This window comes from Monodelphis domestica, chromosome 2 (assembly GCF_027887165.1).
Source record: "Monodelphis domestica isolate mMonDom1 chromosome 2, mMonDom1.pri, whole genome shotgun sequence".
NCBI classification, from domain to species: Eukaryota; Metazoa; Chordata; class Mammalia; order Didelphimorphia; family Didelphidae; genus Monodelphis; species Monodelphis domestica.
Genome location: NC_077228.1, coordinates 18,810,216 through 18,828,134, shown reverse-complemented (window position 1 = coordinate 18,828,134; position 17,919 = coordinate 18,810,216). Strand labels below are relative to the sequence as shown.

The following is a 17,919-nucleotide window of genomic DNA, read 5'->3' as shown; positions in this document are numbered from 1 at the left end:
CAACAGGGCTAAGGGACTCACCCAGGATCACACAGATGGGAAGGGGCTGAAGACAGATTTGATTCCAGGTCCACCATGCTGCTCTCCATTTAACCACCCAGCTGTCCCCTTGGGTTAGGGATGACTCTGGGGTGAGGGCTTGTCAGACCCTTTTCAGGGCTGATCATCCATCTCTGGTGTCTTCACCCAGCTCTCACCTGTGGCTCCAAGAAGCTATAGTATGCAGGGTGGCCACACACCATCTCAGCACATGGGATGAACTGATGGTTCTCCAACCCATCAGGGAGCGAGAGGGTTATCGACCCCAAACAGGTGAAGACTTTCCCCCAGTGGAACAAGAACAATTCATTCCAAAGGGCATGAAGCAGGCACGGGGTGGGGGGGATATAGAACTTGGCCAGACCAAGGAGGCACCAAGGCCATCCAATGCATCGTGGGCCATCTGCAGTCGTCCTGACTTTGTCTCACCACTGGACTTCTGTGACTCTGGAAGAGTGCGCAAGGCTGATGACTTAACTCCAACCCACAAATGAATGAAGACATCAGCCCACGATGTTATTTGGTCCTTTTTAAAATTAAAGATGAGCAACAACTCAGGCCAATCCAGCGACGGGGGCTCATGGTTACAATTCAGTAAGGCACGGATCATCAGATGCAGTGAAAACAATTTCAATTCCAATACTATTAAAAAGGATATAATTCCCAATTAAATTCAAAGTAAAATTCAACTCCTCCCTCTCTTCATGACAGGAATGACCCACATTTAGGGAGCTGTCCCTCATATTCAATTCTGCTAGAGGCTGAGCCTTTCGTGCCTCAGGGGACAAAGAAGTCGAACCAATCATTCCAGCTCTATTTCTCCAGGACGACCAAATCCCAAGGATGGCAGCTCCTGTCATAAGGTGAGGAAGTGGATGCTGTAAACGGATTTTTTTTTTCTCTAGGATTTGGCTATGAGAAGAGACGCAGGAAAATAGCTTGAAGGGATATTTATATGAGTGAGCATCTCCTCGCTCCTCTTGAACTTCTGAGCTTTTCTGCACTTTGACCTTCCAATCATACTGCATGGGTGAGTCAGAAGGGCAGAGCAGAAGACGTGTTCTAACGAGGCTCCTAAGTTGTGGGAAGAAGCACACAAAACAATGTCAGGGCTCTGGGACAGCTTCGAATTGGCTTTCCATCCTCTGCATTCAAGGACATCCCAATAGAAGACCCAGATTTTTCTGGTCATAATCTTTGTAAACATATTGGAACATGTTGACGTTCTCCCATATAAGGAAATTCTTTTTTAAAATTTTATTTAAATAGTTATTAATTTGTTACCAATTACACGTTAAAACAAATTTCCACACAAGTTTTCCCAAGTTATACGATTGAACTTATCTCCCTCCCTCCCTTCCTTTCCCCCTTTTCAGTGCTGGCAGATGATTCGATTACATGCATTATCATGTGAAATAGATTTCCATATTGTTCATTTTTTTAAGTGAGTAATCTTCTATTTTTTAAACCCTTACTTTCCACCTTAGAATCAATACTATGTATTGGTTCTAAGGCAGAAGAGTGGTAAGGGCTAAGCAATGGGCATTAAGTGACTTGCCCAAGGTCACACAGCTAGGAAATGTCTGAGGTCAGATTTGAACCCAAGATCTCCCTGGCTCTCCAGGATTTAGGCCTGGTTCTCAATCCACTTAGCTACCTGGCTGTCCCACATTTTTAAATTTTTAAATTTTTTAAATTTAATGTTTTTATTTTTGTAAGTGAATAATTTTATATAAAAAACCCCAAAACATAAACCCAAATAAGCAAGATGGGAGATCAGGGCTGACCAAACAAATCTAAGTCATCCACATAGAAATGATCACTGAATCCATGAGAGCCAATGAGATCAACATGTGATATAATATAGAGGTAAAAGAGAAGAGGTTTCAGTGCAGAACCTTGTGGGAAAACCAGTGTTAATGGTGGCCAACATGAAGGTCCATGAAAAGAGACTGAAAAGGAGCAGTTGAAGAGGCAGGAGGAGAACCAGGAGAGAGTGGGGTCCAAGAAACCTAAGAGAAGAAAGTACAAAGTAGGAAAGGGTGAAGTGTCAAAGGCTGAAGGAGGAGGGACAGCTGGGTGGCTCAGTGGATAGAGAGGCAGGCCTAGAGTTGGGAGGTCCTGGGTTCAAATTTGGACTCAGAAACTTCCTAGATGGGTGACCATAGGCAAGTCACTTAACCCCCATTGCCTAGTCCTTACTGCTCTTTTGCCTTGGAACCAACACATAGTATTGATTTTGAGACACAACGTACTGGTTAAAAAATCTGTCGGAAAATCAAGGATAAGAAATGAATATTATTTTGAGAGTAAAAGTTGAATACTATTATTAGAGCTTTACTATTATTAGATAACTTCTTTGATCCCTTCCAACTCTAATAAATAGTCTATCTATCTATTCATCCATCCATCCATCCATCCATCCATCCATCCATCTATCTATCTATCTATCTATCTATCTATCTATCTATCTCTGTCAGTCTCTCAATCATCTTTCTTTTTTCTATTATCTATCTGTCTGTCTATCTATCTCTGTCTGTCTCTGTTTTTCCTCTGTCTCCCTCTGTATCCTCCATATCCATGATTCTATGATCCTAGCATCCCATGTCCCAATATTCTATGTTCTAAAGCCCCTTTAAGCCTTGACATTTATTATTTTTGATACTATGATTCTAATGTATCTGTATCTAACATTCTTCATTTTATGTTCCAATATTCCATATTCTGAGATCCTCTCCAGTGTTAATAATCCACGAGTTCTTGATTTTCTAAGGCAAGATGCCAGCTAGATAAGCCCACTAACCAGAATCTTGCCATGTGGCATATAAGAAACAAAACACCAATTGGAAGTAATAATAGTAATGATAATAATAATAAATTATTTTTTTCAGACCTGACATCTGCTGCTTATTTGAATGGTTGTTTGGCAAGAGTTTAGATTAGTCATGGTGGTCAGAACTGGAGGAAACAATTTGGTGGTCATGGCAACCACAATCCCTATGGTACTGGCATGATGGAAATAGCTCATAAACGTGTGCTCCCTTCCTGAGTGGTTCATGGCTGAGATGAGATGCTTCTTTAAGGTAAAGTCCCCATGCTCCTCAAGATCACCCTCCTGTCCCATTAATCTAAACCCACGTTGACTCTGTTGTTTCTTTTGTAACTCTTTGGCAGGCATCTAGTTCTGATCCTCACTTCTGATGTCTTTTCCCAGTTGAAAAGACCATAACAACTTCTCTAGTTCCTTATTCAAAAGATTTCTCTTTGGCACAGAAGTTGTGTGATGATTTTATATCACACTGAAGAACTCAAGGTGAGTGACAACTATACAATACAGGAAGAAAACCCTCTCTGGTTTCAGGTTGGAAAAAAATCAATAAAAGATGCTACTTTCCTGACCTCACTGTTACATTGTTTTCTGCAGTAAAAATATGGAATGATCTGGCCTGTTGTGTCACCAGCTAGACATTTCTAGAAACTGGAATGCAAAGACTTGTCTTCAAGTGAAAGAGGAATTAAACTTCCTCTGCTTAGTCTGAAAGGACAGAAGTAGGAGGAAAGGCAAACTTAGGTTCATTGGAAAGAAAGATGACCTAACAAGCACAGTTATCCAGATGTAGCGGGGGATGCCTCTGGAAGGAGTGAGGGACTTTCTCTTCATTGGATGTCTTCAGGCAAAAGTTGAATGGCTCCTTATGGGATGGATATTCAGGGCATCTTTATTTCAGTACAAATTTGTCTCAAAGGCCTGAGAGATGTTTTAACCTGGTGATTCTGGAATTCTGGTAGAAGAATGGCCTTGGAAACATCAGCAACAAGTAAGAAGCCCACCTACATGTGGGTTAGGAATGGTCTCCATTGTATTGAATCTTTAGCTATTTTAAATAACTGTTCAGTGTGTGTTTGTGGTCATAATGACTTGTGTGACTCCTTCAGAGCAGCCCCTTCTCTTCTTTTTATAAAAAGATGCCCATTTTCCATTGGTCCTTTAGCTGAACATGGTCCTTAAGAGGATTCTACAATCTGGATAAAAATATGAGAAAGCTGTTATTAAGTCTTTGCAGCATTGTGTAATAGAGATTAGCATCAAATTTCAGAGGCAAGAGGGCTCTTAGAACACAGAATATCAGAGCTGGGAGGCATCTTAGAACACAATATCAGTCCACTCAACAAGCATTCATCAAGAGTCTACTGTGTGCCAGGCACTGGGGACACAATGAACACCACCAGTCCCTGCTTTCAAAGATTTCACAACATAATGTCAAACTCAGGCTCTTAAAACACAAAATGCTAGAGAACATAGACTTCTAAGCACAGGGAGATGACTTAGAAACTTAACTGGCCTAACTCTTGTTTTTATAAATAAGGAGATTGAGAGACTTGGCCAAGGATGCCAAGCTGAGCTAATGGCAGGGCTGGAACTGGAAACCAGATGATGATCTAGACTGTCCTTTATGTTTTTGTAGCTGGCCAATTCCAAAAAAGCAAACATGTAGATAGTATTCTTCTCCTTTTACTATTGCCTTCTGACTCCCCTTGGAGGTTGGTAAAGCCAAACCACTGTACTTCCATCCACATAACTGAAAAAATATGATTTAGCACCAAAGCGAGGATCTCTCCTTGGTATTGTCAACAAAGACTTCCTACGAAATTTTGTTTATATATTTATACAGATAAGTATAAATGTATACACATATATGTATGTTATATGTATAAAATATATACACATACATGTTTGTATATAGTTTTATACATACATGTGTATGTATGCATGTATGTACAAGCGTATATACATATTTGTCTTTAGAGATGAAATTTCATCAATGGGTGAGGAAGTCCTGTTGTGGAAACTACTTCCACCAATCAAGAGCTACTCCTATTTTGCCACTGCACATCTTAAAAAGGTGTGTAAGGGCACTGTGGCTCACCCATGGCCATACAACAAGGACATGTCAACTGGAGCTCACTCGGATCGTCTAAGTCAGTTCTTTATCTACTATGCCGTGTTGCCTATCCATCTCCTCTCTCAGTTCTGTTCCTGACTTTCTGCACTTGGCCACCATGCCTCAGCTCCCTTCTCAGGCTGGAAGTTCCCCCAGTGCTTGTGATCTTCTCCCTAGTGCCTTTCTACTCTAGTGTTCTCCTCCTGCTGGCAAATTCCTCCTTGAACCTCCATTTTGAGGAAGGTCCCAGGTCAGTCATCATTCATCTCTCGTGGCTCTGCTTTTGACTCTCTGAGAGTTACTACCCTGCCCCAACCTGAGTCCCTTCCCTGTCCCATACTTCCAGCCTTTTCAGAGTCCTTTTATGAGTGGCTTTGCTCTATGAGAAGTCAACCTCTTGGAGACTGGTTTCCTTTTTGCCTAGAGTTTATCCCAGTCCCCGATCCATAGTTAGTGCTGAATATGTGCCATTCAGTTTGAGTTGCTTGGACAAATATTAAAACTCCCATTCAACAGAGTATTCCACAGACTCAACTATGGTCACCCAGCTGGTTCAGGTGGCTGCTGAGACTAGAACATGAGTTCATATTCCAAGTCCTCTTCCTAACTGTACAGGATTCACTTGAGTAGGGTTCCTTCTCTACTTAAATTTGTGACTTTATTAAAAAAAAGTTGTCCTTTCCCTACTTCACCAGTGATCTCCAGAGCCTGAGTCCTTTGTCCTCCCTCTGTGGTTTTAAACCCAACAGTTAACAAATGTCATTTATAGAGGATAGAATCCACTAGGGATATTTTTTTAAAAGTCTGTATAAATGAAAAGTCCCTCCCTGATAGCACTATAAACCCAGGAAGGATCACCAGGGAAAACCAAAGGCTACATGAGGTTAAATTGGAATCACTGACTTCTTAGGTGAATATCTCCATCTCTTTTGGCCTCAGTTTCCTCATCTGTTAAATGTAGGGGATTGAATAGATGGTACTGAATGTTCCTTCCAACTCTTACTCCCATCTTTTCTATGTTTGCTATTCCTTCCTCATCCAATGACCTTTTCTCCCAACACACACAAACACATATATGTATATATGTTTGCTATTTCTCCATCCATAAATGGGGGCAAGGCTATGTATACTACTTTGAAGGATGGGAATGAGAAGGGAGCTTTGGGAGCCTTAGAGTGTTGTCTTCCTGAGAAATAATAACAGATAATGATGGAGAGGATGACAACAATGGTAGCAAGGTCTCCAATAGTTGGGGGTAATGGAACCCTTGTCCAATTCTTCCCCTTCCAACCATGGGACATGATTTAGGGCATAAATAATGACTCTACTCCCCCTGGATGGGTGAACTAGAGACCCTAGGCCTGCTCTAAACTCTGCCATGAACTTCTTGTATCACCTTGAACAACTCATTAGCCTTTTCTGTAAACTGAAGGAATGAAATCATAAAACATCAAAAGTGGGTAGAGAAGATGTCTTCAGGTCAGGCAGATGTGAGTTTGAATTCTGCCTCAGTCATTTACCCTGGGAACATAATTTAAGCCTCATTTTGCTCATCAGAAATAATAGCATTGACTTCGCAGGATGGTTTTCAGGATAAATATATATATATATATATATATATATATACATATATATATATTGAGAGAGAGAGAGAGAGAGAGAGAGAGAGAGAGAGAGAGAGATCTACAGATGTCTGTCTAATGCTTTTTTGCAAACTTTCAAGTGGTGTCTAAATGCTAGCTTGTTATTAGGTTCTTCTTATTCAAAATCCTTTAAGATGCCATTATCTGGTTCGAGAAGTCTCCTTCTTTAAAAGCTCCAGTCTCTCCCACAAAGTGAAGAGTCTCTTCAACATGTCTTCCATCTCTACGAGCCTCTGATCCTCAGCTTTTTCCAACACTGACACCAAGGATAATCAGTTGGTTTCCTATTTTTCCTCCCTTCAGGCTCCAGGACTCATGAATATATCAACCTCCCAGGAGGAAGCCCTGCTGATGGAAATTCCATACTCTTATTCTCCCCATGCATCCAGGGTCCAGTTTCCCAGACTTTCCAGACAAAGGGCAGGAGGAGACTTGTTGCTGAAGAATATGAAGCAGGTGATTCAGTGTGGCAGACATGATGGATGTGCCATGATTATTGCAAACCATTAGAAATGCCACACGGAGAGGATGTCAGGAGAAATGGCCATCACTAATCAAGCTCTTGTTAAGATGGTTTGCAGTGTGCCAGCTCACTCTAGGGTTGATTAAGGAGGTGAAATCAGAACCAGGAGGGGTGGGGGCTCTGCCTGAGAAGGCCTCTTGCAATCAAAGTTTGGTTACCAAATAAATGAAGTACAGGAAATGATCCAACACTCCATCAGTCAGGACTGGACAGCCCTAACCTTGAGGAGGTTGGAGAAAAATGCCCTCAGGGAGAGAAAGTGGGATATCAATGGCAAGCTGGGCTGCTCTTTCCATGCAGAGGAAGGAGAAGCTGAGACACAGGAGTAACCACAGTTTTTAACTCATAAAATGAATTAAGGAGGTCACAAAGAACAGATAAAGATCCCTAAAACTGGATTTGGGTGCTGGTTCTACTCTTTAATACCAGTGTGCTCTGGGGCAAATTATTTAACCTCTCTGAGACTTGGTTTCCCTTCATTTTAAAAATCAGATTAGACTAGAGTACCTCAACTGCTCCTTCCAGTGCAATACAGTAGAAAGTGCGATGATTTGGGAGAGAGAAGACCTTGGGTCCAATACCAATTTTGCCCATGTGTGGCCTTGGGTAAGTCCCTTCATTTTGGGACCTCAGTTTCCCCTCAAAATTGAAGAGTTTAGTCAAGCTCCCTTACAGGTCTAGAACTAGGAACCAATGGGGATAGCTTGGAGTTGCTGCCTGGCTAAGTGTTCAGAATACACATACCACTTTTGTTCAATGTGTTTTTCTTAGTCTAAAGTATCTGGTCCATATCTTATTGGCTTAGGGAAGCTTGTCAATGGTCATGGTTCCTCCATCAATACAGATCACAGCTAAACCTGAGATCTCCTGTCCATGTCCTTGCATAAAATAATTCTGGCAGACCTTCTTCTCGTTTTCTAAACATTCCAAGTCTATATTGGTGGCTCACCTGAATTTTCCGTATTTATCCGTCCCCACTCTCTAAGGGGTTTGACTCTTTTGTTTTTCATTGTTGTTGTTTTTGGACAAAACCCTTCTACTCTAAACCTCCATCGCCATTCATTGCCTTTAATGTGCTGCAGTCCGTTTACCCACCAGGACTCTACAAGTTGCCTTAATAATGTAAATGGAAGCCAGGTGCCAGGAATTCAGACGAGGAAGGAAACATGCCCAGTCCTTCTGCTGGGGTGGGCTAGGACACATACATGGATGAGGAAATGGCAGACACACAATCATTCCACGTAGTTTCAAGAGTTCTACAACTGCAGGTTGGGAGTCAAGCCAACACCAATGATTAAGGGCTTATTGTTTGATTCCTCAGGGCAGAAGAGAAACCTAATGCTCCTCTGATTGAGAGCTTGTGCCTTCTGTGTCCTGCATCCACACACCTGCTCCAAACCAATGATTTACATCTACACCAGCACAAGGCAACATCCACCACCTTCTGCCAACCTGACGATTGGGATATGGAACAACCTTCCCTTTGATCTCAGGCCTTCCAGCTCCTGCCACTTTGCTCAGTGATCCCACCAGCTCCCATGGATTGAATGACTATCTCTGGGCTGATGATTCTCGAACCTACCGGTCATGCTCTAATCTCTTCACTGATCTCCAATCTCTCATCTCCAATGGCTTTCCAGTCTAGTCTTCAGCATCTCTAATGGTCCCAAAGGGTGCTCACGAGGAGGCATGGAGTGAGTTTGTCTTGGGTCCTGGAGAGAATATTATTAATCCAGTCTAGGACGGAGGCTGATAATAGCTAAAGTACGCCCCACCACCCAGCTCCTCCAAGAGTCTTCCTTGCCCAGATATCCCTCATGAATGATGACTGGAATAATTCTTAGCTTATAGCCTATATCTGAGGTCTGAAGCTTTATGACTCCCCCATGTATTTCAGGGGCCTCACACTTGCTGCTGGAAAGGAAGACTGGAGAAAAGGGGAAAAGATACTGGCACAAAGGACTTGAGTTGATCATGGACTTGAGCATCAAGGAGGGCAGACTGGCTGGCAGTGGTGCCCTCCCCGTTCTCTGCCATACACACTCACTCTTCTTGGATTGTTGACTGGGAAGGAAGATGGCGGAATTTATACCACGTCTATCCTATCCACCTCCAGCTTTCTTATTTTGAACAAAGACAGCCACAAAACAAGAAGTAAGACTGAAGATAATGACAACAAAAAAGCCTTTGAATAGGCAAAAACTTCTCAAGCAGGAACACAAATCCTGCCTACTTTTGCTTTACTCACAATCCTCACAGTCTTGGCTAGATGGTTTCCAAGTCTTCAGTAGATTAGGAATAGCACATTAGAAGAGGCAGGGGGCTCTTAGAGGCAAAAAAAATAGCAATACAAGAAATGATAGTCTTATAGTGAGTAATAAAGCAGAGATTGATGGGAAAGCTGGAAAATCAAGAACACAAAAGTCTGAGGATATTTAGTACAGAGGAAACTGCCTTATACCAATTGTTTTAGTGAACACAGATGATATTGTGTGATGATAATTGGCCCAGCATAATAACAGACACTTGTAATCTGAGGGTCATGTGGTCATATAATGTTAACCTCATGTAGTCATAAAATGTTAAGACTAGAAAACCCCCTCAAAGTCTGATAGTCCATTTTTATTATTTTGTAGATAAGGAAACTAAGACCCAATCCAATTCATTTTGATCCAACAAAATATAGAGTAAATAACCACCAAGTAAAGGGGACTATGAGGCAGCATGTTCCTTACCCAAAGTCCCATAAGTTGCTGGTTAGTTAGAGCAGCTGGATGGCCCAGTGAATAGAACTCCAGACTTTTTGTCCATTCAAGATTCAAAATTATTTTTGCTATGTAGGTCATAAAGCCTGCTCCCATAATTCTCATCTCTCTTTTGAACCACTCTGGAACAGTGTGTTGTGGTTCCATGTTCCCTTCAAATTCCACAAGGTCCTCTGTTCCATCAAGTATTAGATCATTTTCCTTTGGTTTGCAGTTTTATTCATAGACTCTTGAATTCATTTACTAGATCTGGAGGCCATATTTTCTTTGGTTACTATTTTTCCTATTTATTTACGGTCATGGTCTTTGAAATTTTTTCTTTCTGAAATATTTGGTACTTTCTGTCTCCCCCCCTCCTTTTATTTTCCTTTCCTTTATTCTTGATTTCCTTTCCTCTGAGTATGGTTTCCTTTAGGGCTAGATCTCAAAGCATGTCAGCTTCCTTCTACACTGAGTAATTCAAAGTTCACTATATAGGTCTCTGCTTCATCTGACTTTTGGTTGGACAGAACTGGCCCTAGCTGGCTGCTGTCTTTTCCCCCATAGTCTTGGTAAAGTTCTCCATAGCCCCATAAAAGCATATTGTCCTCTCCTGGTGACTTGCCATATTCTTTAATTTTCTGGCCCAGAAAGAAGAGAAAGTGAGACCAATGACTATGAGCAACTCTACCTTACTTAAATCTCACTCACATGCCAAGCAAGATTCCATCTTCATAATGTTGTTGGTGCTCATTGAAAATGAAGGATGAACAAATTAACAAATGAATGAAATAACAGTTCAGAGTCTACTTTCCCTGCTCCTGGCAAATTGGACCTTTGCAGCACTGGTGCTTCTGGGTTGCAGCCCTTGTGCCCAAGCTGGCTGTCATGACCTAAGTAAACTTCCACAGCTTGGAGCTGGGGTATGGAAAGAGAGACAGGAGGCTGGTGTTTAGTTGTTGATTTTGATGTGAACTTGTGTTGTGTCCTAGGGTCTACTAGTGCAGATTTGCTGCTAGTAGTGTGAGGTAGTGCTGATGGAACCTAGGGTTAGTGAACATATAAATGATTTTCTTAATCTTTTGAATCTTGGTTGGAAACATCCTAAGTTACTTTATTTTTTGGCAAATGTTTCTATTTTGGAGAGATTTGAGATGGCATGGAAATAGGAGAAAAATGTTGTCTGCCCTCTTGTTGTTGAGGCTGGATTTGAACTCAAATCTTCCTGATTCCAGGCCCACTGCTCCGTCCACTACACCAGTAAAATTCTCCCATTGATGGATCTTTAAAGGCAGTAGTCTTTTTAAAAAACTTTACTTAGCCTGGGGGAAAAAAGACAGCATCCAGCTCTGTCCATCCAAAAGTCAGATGAAGTGGAAATCTTGGAAGGAACTTTGAATTACTAAAGCTAATGAGATTGAAGAAAGTGACACCATGTGCCTACCTCTGGTGTGATCCCATCCCTAACCCTAAAACTTTTTCCAGAATCCAATAGCCCTCTCCTATGTCCAAAGGCAATCTACTGTAATTGCTAGAGTATTTGTCATGGTATCAAGAAGTTCTGTTTCCAAAATTTGCCTTTTCTACATGAAACATTAGGTTGAATCTCATAAGGTGAAATTCATTAGGTACAAATGCAATGTCTTACAAGAGATATGGATGATACCAGTCCTGCTTAAAGAGGTTAACATGACTAGTCCAGGGTCTCTTAGCTAGTAAGCAACCTTCTAATCCAGTTTTTTTTGATCCTTGACCAGATGCACTGAATATTATCATTGAATTTGATGATTGCTATTACCTGGTCTTTTTGTGTTCTATTATGTCTCAGAATGAGCATTTCTTTGTAGGATTGCTGACCTAAGGGTAGAGAATATGACTTCCCAGAAGAACCCCCTCCTCCCCTTTCCCTGATGTAGGCAGCTGCTATTCCAGCTGGATCTGGCTATGTTCTTCTCAGTACTCCTAAATAGTCCTTCTTAGAAGAGTGCACTGAGAGCTCTAGCTAGGAAATTTAGACCTCTGCCTTTGAGGCAGATGGGGTGATCCAATGACTCCCAGACCTTGGAAGCCAGAAGGCCTGGGCTCTGTTGCATTCATTGCCAGGATCTTCTGTCAAAGGAGATAATAAGCTAATGATGTGCTGAAGTGTTAGCCTCCCCCCCAACCAGGAGGTTTGGCTGGCAAAGGCTATTTTTATTGTTATTATTATTCATAAACAATCTCATATGACTCCTCCAAGCTGCAGAGAACTGACAGCCAGAAAGGAAAGACCCCCCCTCCCCTTTCTCTGTTCCATCCACCCCAATTCATACACCCTCAGGGTTAGTCCAGGAAGCCAACATGTGAGTGAACTGGCTGAATCCAGAGATGACTGCAAGTCTATGAGTGCCAGGAGGCAGCCTCTGGGAGAAGATTTGTGGTGTGGTAGAACTGAACTGGATTCAAAAGCAGACACTTGAGATCGAATCTTTGGCTCTGTTATTGACTTCTTGGGTGACTTTGGGCAAGTTTCTTAATTTATTTTTGCCTCAGTTTCCTTATCTAGAAAAATGATCTTAAAGGTCCAAATTGGCATAAAATATAATATTAACTTCTTGGCGGAGAGGGAATAGACTAGAGATGCCCAACAAGATATACTTTCTCAAACATGACCAATGTTGTTGGGATTTTTTTTTTATTTGACTAGATGATACATCTTTATCAGAAGAAAGGACTCCTACTGGGGGATGACAGAGAGTGATAGGTGTGCAAAAATAAGTATCAATAAAATATTTTTTAATGCACTGGAGAAAAAAATGCTGAATGGGAAAAAAGGCGATTATGTAACTATTTGATTAAATTTAAGGTATATAAATTTCCCAGTATGATTGTGCTAAAAGGAATAATAAAGTGGAGGAGTTCCATGGAGACTGGAACAACCTCCAGGAAGTGATGCAGAGCGAGAGGAGCAGAACCAGGAGAACATTGTACACAGAGACTAATACACTGTGGTACAATCGAAAGTAATGGACTTCTCCATTAGTGGCGGTGTAATGTCCCTGAACAACTTGCAGGGATCCAGGAGAAAAAAACACCATTCATAAGCAAAGGATAAACTATGGGAGTGGAAACACCGAGAAAAAGCAACTGCCTGAATACAGAGGTTGAGGGGACATGACAGAGGATAGACTTTAAATGAACACTCTAATGCAAATACTATCAACAAAGCAATGGGTTCAAATCAAGAAAACATCTAATGCCCAGTGGACTTACGCGTCGGCTATGGGGGGTGGGGGGGGAGGAAAAGAAAATGATCTTTAACGAATAATGCTTGGAAATGATCAAATAAAATATATTTAAATTTAAAAAAAAAATAAATTTCCCAGTATGTCCTCATATGAATCTGAAGAAAATCAACTGACTTGAGCCAGTGTGAAAGACTAAGTTTGAATTCCACTCTTCTGATTAGTTTAAACTCTCTTTCTCTGTAACATGCTTCTTCCTTTGAAAGCAGATAGGGAAGGTTGTTACTACATGGGGGATAAGAGAAAGGGACTTTGAAGATTCTCTTTTCACCCCTTGACTAAAACCCAACAATTTTCTTTGCTTCATTTCAAGTGAGGTAGGATGCAAGGAGAGACAAGTGCCTGGTAATGGAGAGACCTTGATATGAAGCTCACAGGCTTCTCTACACCATGATGGCTACATAGTGAATATCTTCCTCATCTCTCCAATGCCCTTGACTGTGACGTTGGGTCCACTGGTTCTGGATGGTGATCTTTTCAGGAACCAGGACTCCAGGTCACTTCTTGGACATCTTGATACCAGCTCTAGCTCCCATTATGTGTTGTCTTCCCCCCCTAAAATGTAAGCTCCTCAAAAACAGGAATTGTTGCTGGCTTTTATTTCTATCTCTAGCACCTTGCATAGTATAGTGGTTAATTCCCCATCTGGCTCTAATCCATCATGGACTCCATCATGCCCACAAGAACTTCATTATCAGGAACCTCATCATCCTATGAGATTACGTCTGCCTTGGTACCCATGCCTCATTAGCAGCTCTTTCTCTCTGACTGGATGCCTAGAGAGCAGAGCAAAGAATTCCCGAAAGCCTCCATGTAAAGAGAGTTCCTGGGTCAGCTTTACTCCTTTGAACTGGACTCCACTCTAGATCCCTCTCCTTCCCCAACTCCTTTTCAGTTTCCTTTTGTATGTGGTCTCCCCTCATTATACTGTACAGTTCTTGAGGGCAGACGCCATCTTGTTTTTTGTGTTTCTTTTTTTAATATGTATGCTGAGCACTTAGCCTAGTGTCACTACATAGTAGTCACTTAATAAGTGCTTATTGATTGGCTGACTAAGTTATCTGTCTCTGTGTCTAGTTATATATGTATGTATGTATGTATGTATGAATGCATGTGTCATTTGTCCATCTGCCATGCACCATGCCATTATATTTGAATGCAGTCTTAGAGGAGATTCTTCCTTTTTTTTAACCTACAGATTTTCTTCTTTCTAAAACTAAGGCATTTGAACTAGATGATTCCTTCCAGTATTGAAATTCCAGGAGCTGTCCATTGACTTTTTGTGCTTCCAGGTTGAGAACAACAGGGGGATGACCACACTGTCCTCTTCCCCAGTTGGATTCCTCCAGGGACACTATGACTAATTTTGGGCCACATGTTCCAGGAATGATACTGACCAGATGAAGTAATTCTATAGGAGAAGGGTGACCAGGATGTTAAGAGCACTGGAAAATGAGAGGAGATTCAATGACAGGAGGTAGAGATGCTTAGCATGGAGAAGAGATGACTTTGGGAGAAGGAAGGAATTATGGGTATCTATGAGAGTGTGAAATGTTTGGGTATAGAAGATGACCAGGAAAACACACAAGATTTGTACTACTGGGAGACAAATCAATTTCAACAGAAGGCAAGAAAACTTAATTAATACTAAACATTTATATCAATTTTTAAGCTTTACAAAGTACTTCACATATATTATCTCATTTGATATTATCTTCCAATAGTGTTGTTGGATAGGTGCTATTATTGTATGAATTTTACTGATGAGGAAACTGAGGCTTTAGTGGGGTTTAGTGACTTTCCCAGAATCACAGTAAGTATCTGAGGCAATACTAAAATTCAGGTCTTTCCACCTCCAAATATTGCACTTTATACACTAGTGTCTCCTAGCAGGAAGAGAATTAAACCAATTGGCTCATTTTACAGACCTACAAACTGAGGCTAAGAGAAAAATGACTGGCCTAGAGTAGGCTCACTAGAGCCAAGATTTGAACTCAGGTTCTGTGACTCAGAATCTAGCACTGCCTCTAGCCATAGGCTGTATAAGTCTTTTACAGGAACATTATGGATGAAGTAGGAATAGGATTTTATGAGTAGCACTGGGAATCTATGATTCTCTCTCTGGTTTTCTGTCTCTGTTTCTGTCTGCTTATCTTTCTGTCACTCTCTTTCTTTGTGTCTCCCTGTCCTTTTCTCCTGGTTCCTGTCTCTCTTTTTCCCTCTGTATTCATCTCTGCCCCTGTCTCTGCCTCTCTCTTTCTCCATCTCTTTGTCTCTCTGTCTGTCTCTGATCTTTGTCCTGGTTGCTCATGACCTTTCTTTCCTCTTTCTGTCTCTCTCTCAAGTGCAAAGTTATGATTCTCCAATGCCAAGTAGCTGACTAAAAAATTTCAAATCTAATCCATCATCTAGATATTTCCAAGTAACTGGAAATTTGGCATCCCCAAGATAAAACATATGGATGATTGGCTCAGTTTATCTTTTAAAAAAAATCCAGATGTTTGGCTTTCAGCACAGAGAGGCTTATTTCAAGGACCCAGGAAAGGTGGTTTGGGTGGCTTTTAGGTTCAAATCATAGAGTCACTTTGAAACTATCACAGACCTCAAAATGGAAACAATAGAAACCAAAGTAAAATACTGTGAGCTAAGAAGAGTGAGTAGGGCGATAGATTTAGAGCTTGTAGACATGATAGAGTCTACATCTAATTTAGCTGTCTCATGTTACAGATAGAAAACTGAGACTCAAAGAGGTTAAAGGACTTGTCCAGGGTCACACAACTAGTAAGTATCTGAGATAGGACTTGATCTCAGGTCTTTCTGATCAAAGCCCACAGGTCTATTGTACCACCCAGCTGCCACAAATATTTGAAGTTACCAAACAGAAAAGGTATTAGACTCATACTATGTATCCCTGAAGAACAGAAGTCTCTTCTAAGTTAAAACTTTCCAAACAATGAATTTAAGGTTAACAAAAGGAAAATCTCCTAGTAAAATGGATTGCTTCAGGAAAAAAATATTTCTTCTTCAATAATAGTAGTAGACTTCAGACAGAGACTAGATGACCCTTCCAAGGAGCATTGTCTTTTGGGTTGAATTGGATTAGATTGTCCCTGAGAGTCCTTCTACCTCTTCTGTTCTGTTCTTCTATGAATCAATCAACAATCTTTTCATTAATGTGTCAGGCACTAAGGATATAAAGACAACATCCTTGTTGGAATTCAACCAGTTTTACTTGCTTGCTTGATATCCTTAAGTTATCACTGTATATGCATAGGTAGAGCCAAAAGTGACATTAACACTCTGGCTAGAAACTTTGATTGTCTTAGATTTCAGCACCATAGAAGCATAGTCCTAGAAGCAAACAAAGGTCTGCTGGTCCATCTGGTATCCCTCATTTTATCTAAGACTCATAAAATTAGAGCAAATAGGTCAAGATCATACAGCAAGCTTGTGACAGAGCCACATAGTATATAATATAGTGTATATATATAATATCGTATATAATAATATGTGATATATTATAATGTAGCATATATAACAAAGTATATATATATAGTATATAATAATATGGGATATTATTAGATCATAGTCTTAGTGGCCCTTTTATCTTGTCACCTCCATTTTATAGATGAGGAGACTGAGCCACAGAAGGGTCCACAGAATTTCTTAGAGATGCACAGCTACAAGAGAATTACTTAGAGTCATACAGTTAATAAGTGAACTGTGATTTGAAGGTCTACTGATGCCTAATTCAGTTCATTGTGCCATATTGCCTTTCATTATCTCCCAAAAGAACATAACTGGGAAATTTTCCATCTGAAGCAAATAGTATACATTTCACTCTTAGCTGGAGAGTGGAAAGGATAACAGAAAATGTTGGGTGATGGTTTCTGTACTGAGAGATCTGAAGCTAATGAGAGTTCATCTCTGCCATCTCTTAGCTTCCTCTACTTACTAAGTATTCTTATTAAAATGGGTACTAATGGATAAAAACAAAAAAAATCATTTGTTTTGACATATAATGGGGAAAATGAAATATTTTAATAGTATTATTTAAAATTATTTATTTAAAAATTATTATTCAGGTAATTGATTGTTAAAGTACCCCATCTCACTGAAGGTCCTAGGATTCTTAGGGTTCTATTTCCCTTTCTGTCCTTTGTTTTCTCTTTTTCATTGGGTATTCCCTACCACTCCCATCATTCCTACTTCCAAGCCCTCTGATGCTCACTCTTCTCACAAAGCCCCAAAGTGTACAGGACTTAATATATTATCCAATCCCATTCCCCCAGACCATATGTTTTCCTCCTCTCCCTCCCCTATTTAATTCCATTTTCCATTTTAAAAGAAAATCTAAAAGGAGACTATGGTTAGAACAAAGTCATGAGTTACCAAGGGGTGGACTTCTAGACCATGATCTTGGGTAAGTCTTCTGATGCTCCTAGGACTTAGTTTCCTTTTCTCTAAAGTAGAGTTGTCCAGCTTAGACCTCGAATCCTAAGGCCATTTGGGGTTATGGTTGAGAGCATCCCTCAGTCACAAAGGCCACATGAATATAAAAAGCTATCATGACTGATATTCAGGCCAGCCCTGTTGTCAACAAATGGCCAAGAGGGTCTCTGGAGGATCTAGTGAGGAAAGGCTGGGGTGGCCAGGGATCAACTCTAGTGTATAGTGTCTCCTAAGCGCTAGGCTGCAGTTCAGGGGATGGGGAGGAGAATGGGGTGGATCTAGGGGGAGCCT

At 40.8% G+C, this 17,919-nt stretch overlaps 1 long non-coding RNA gene across 1 annotated transcript; it reads left to right on the top strand.

The window, feature by feature from the left end:
* Positions 1–206: 206 nt before the first annotated feature.
* On the top strand, positions 207–3,207 carry LOC103093513 (uncharacterized). Its single transcript, XR_008915931.1, has 3 exons — positions 207–312; positions 751–902; positions 2,931–3,207. It is a non-coding gene; the product is annotated as an uncharacterized LOC103093513 (long non-coding RNA).
* The last annotated feature ends 14,712 nt before the right edge of the window (positions 3,208–17,919 follow it).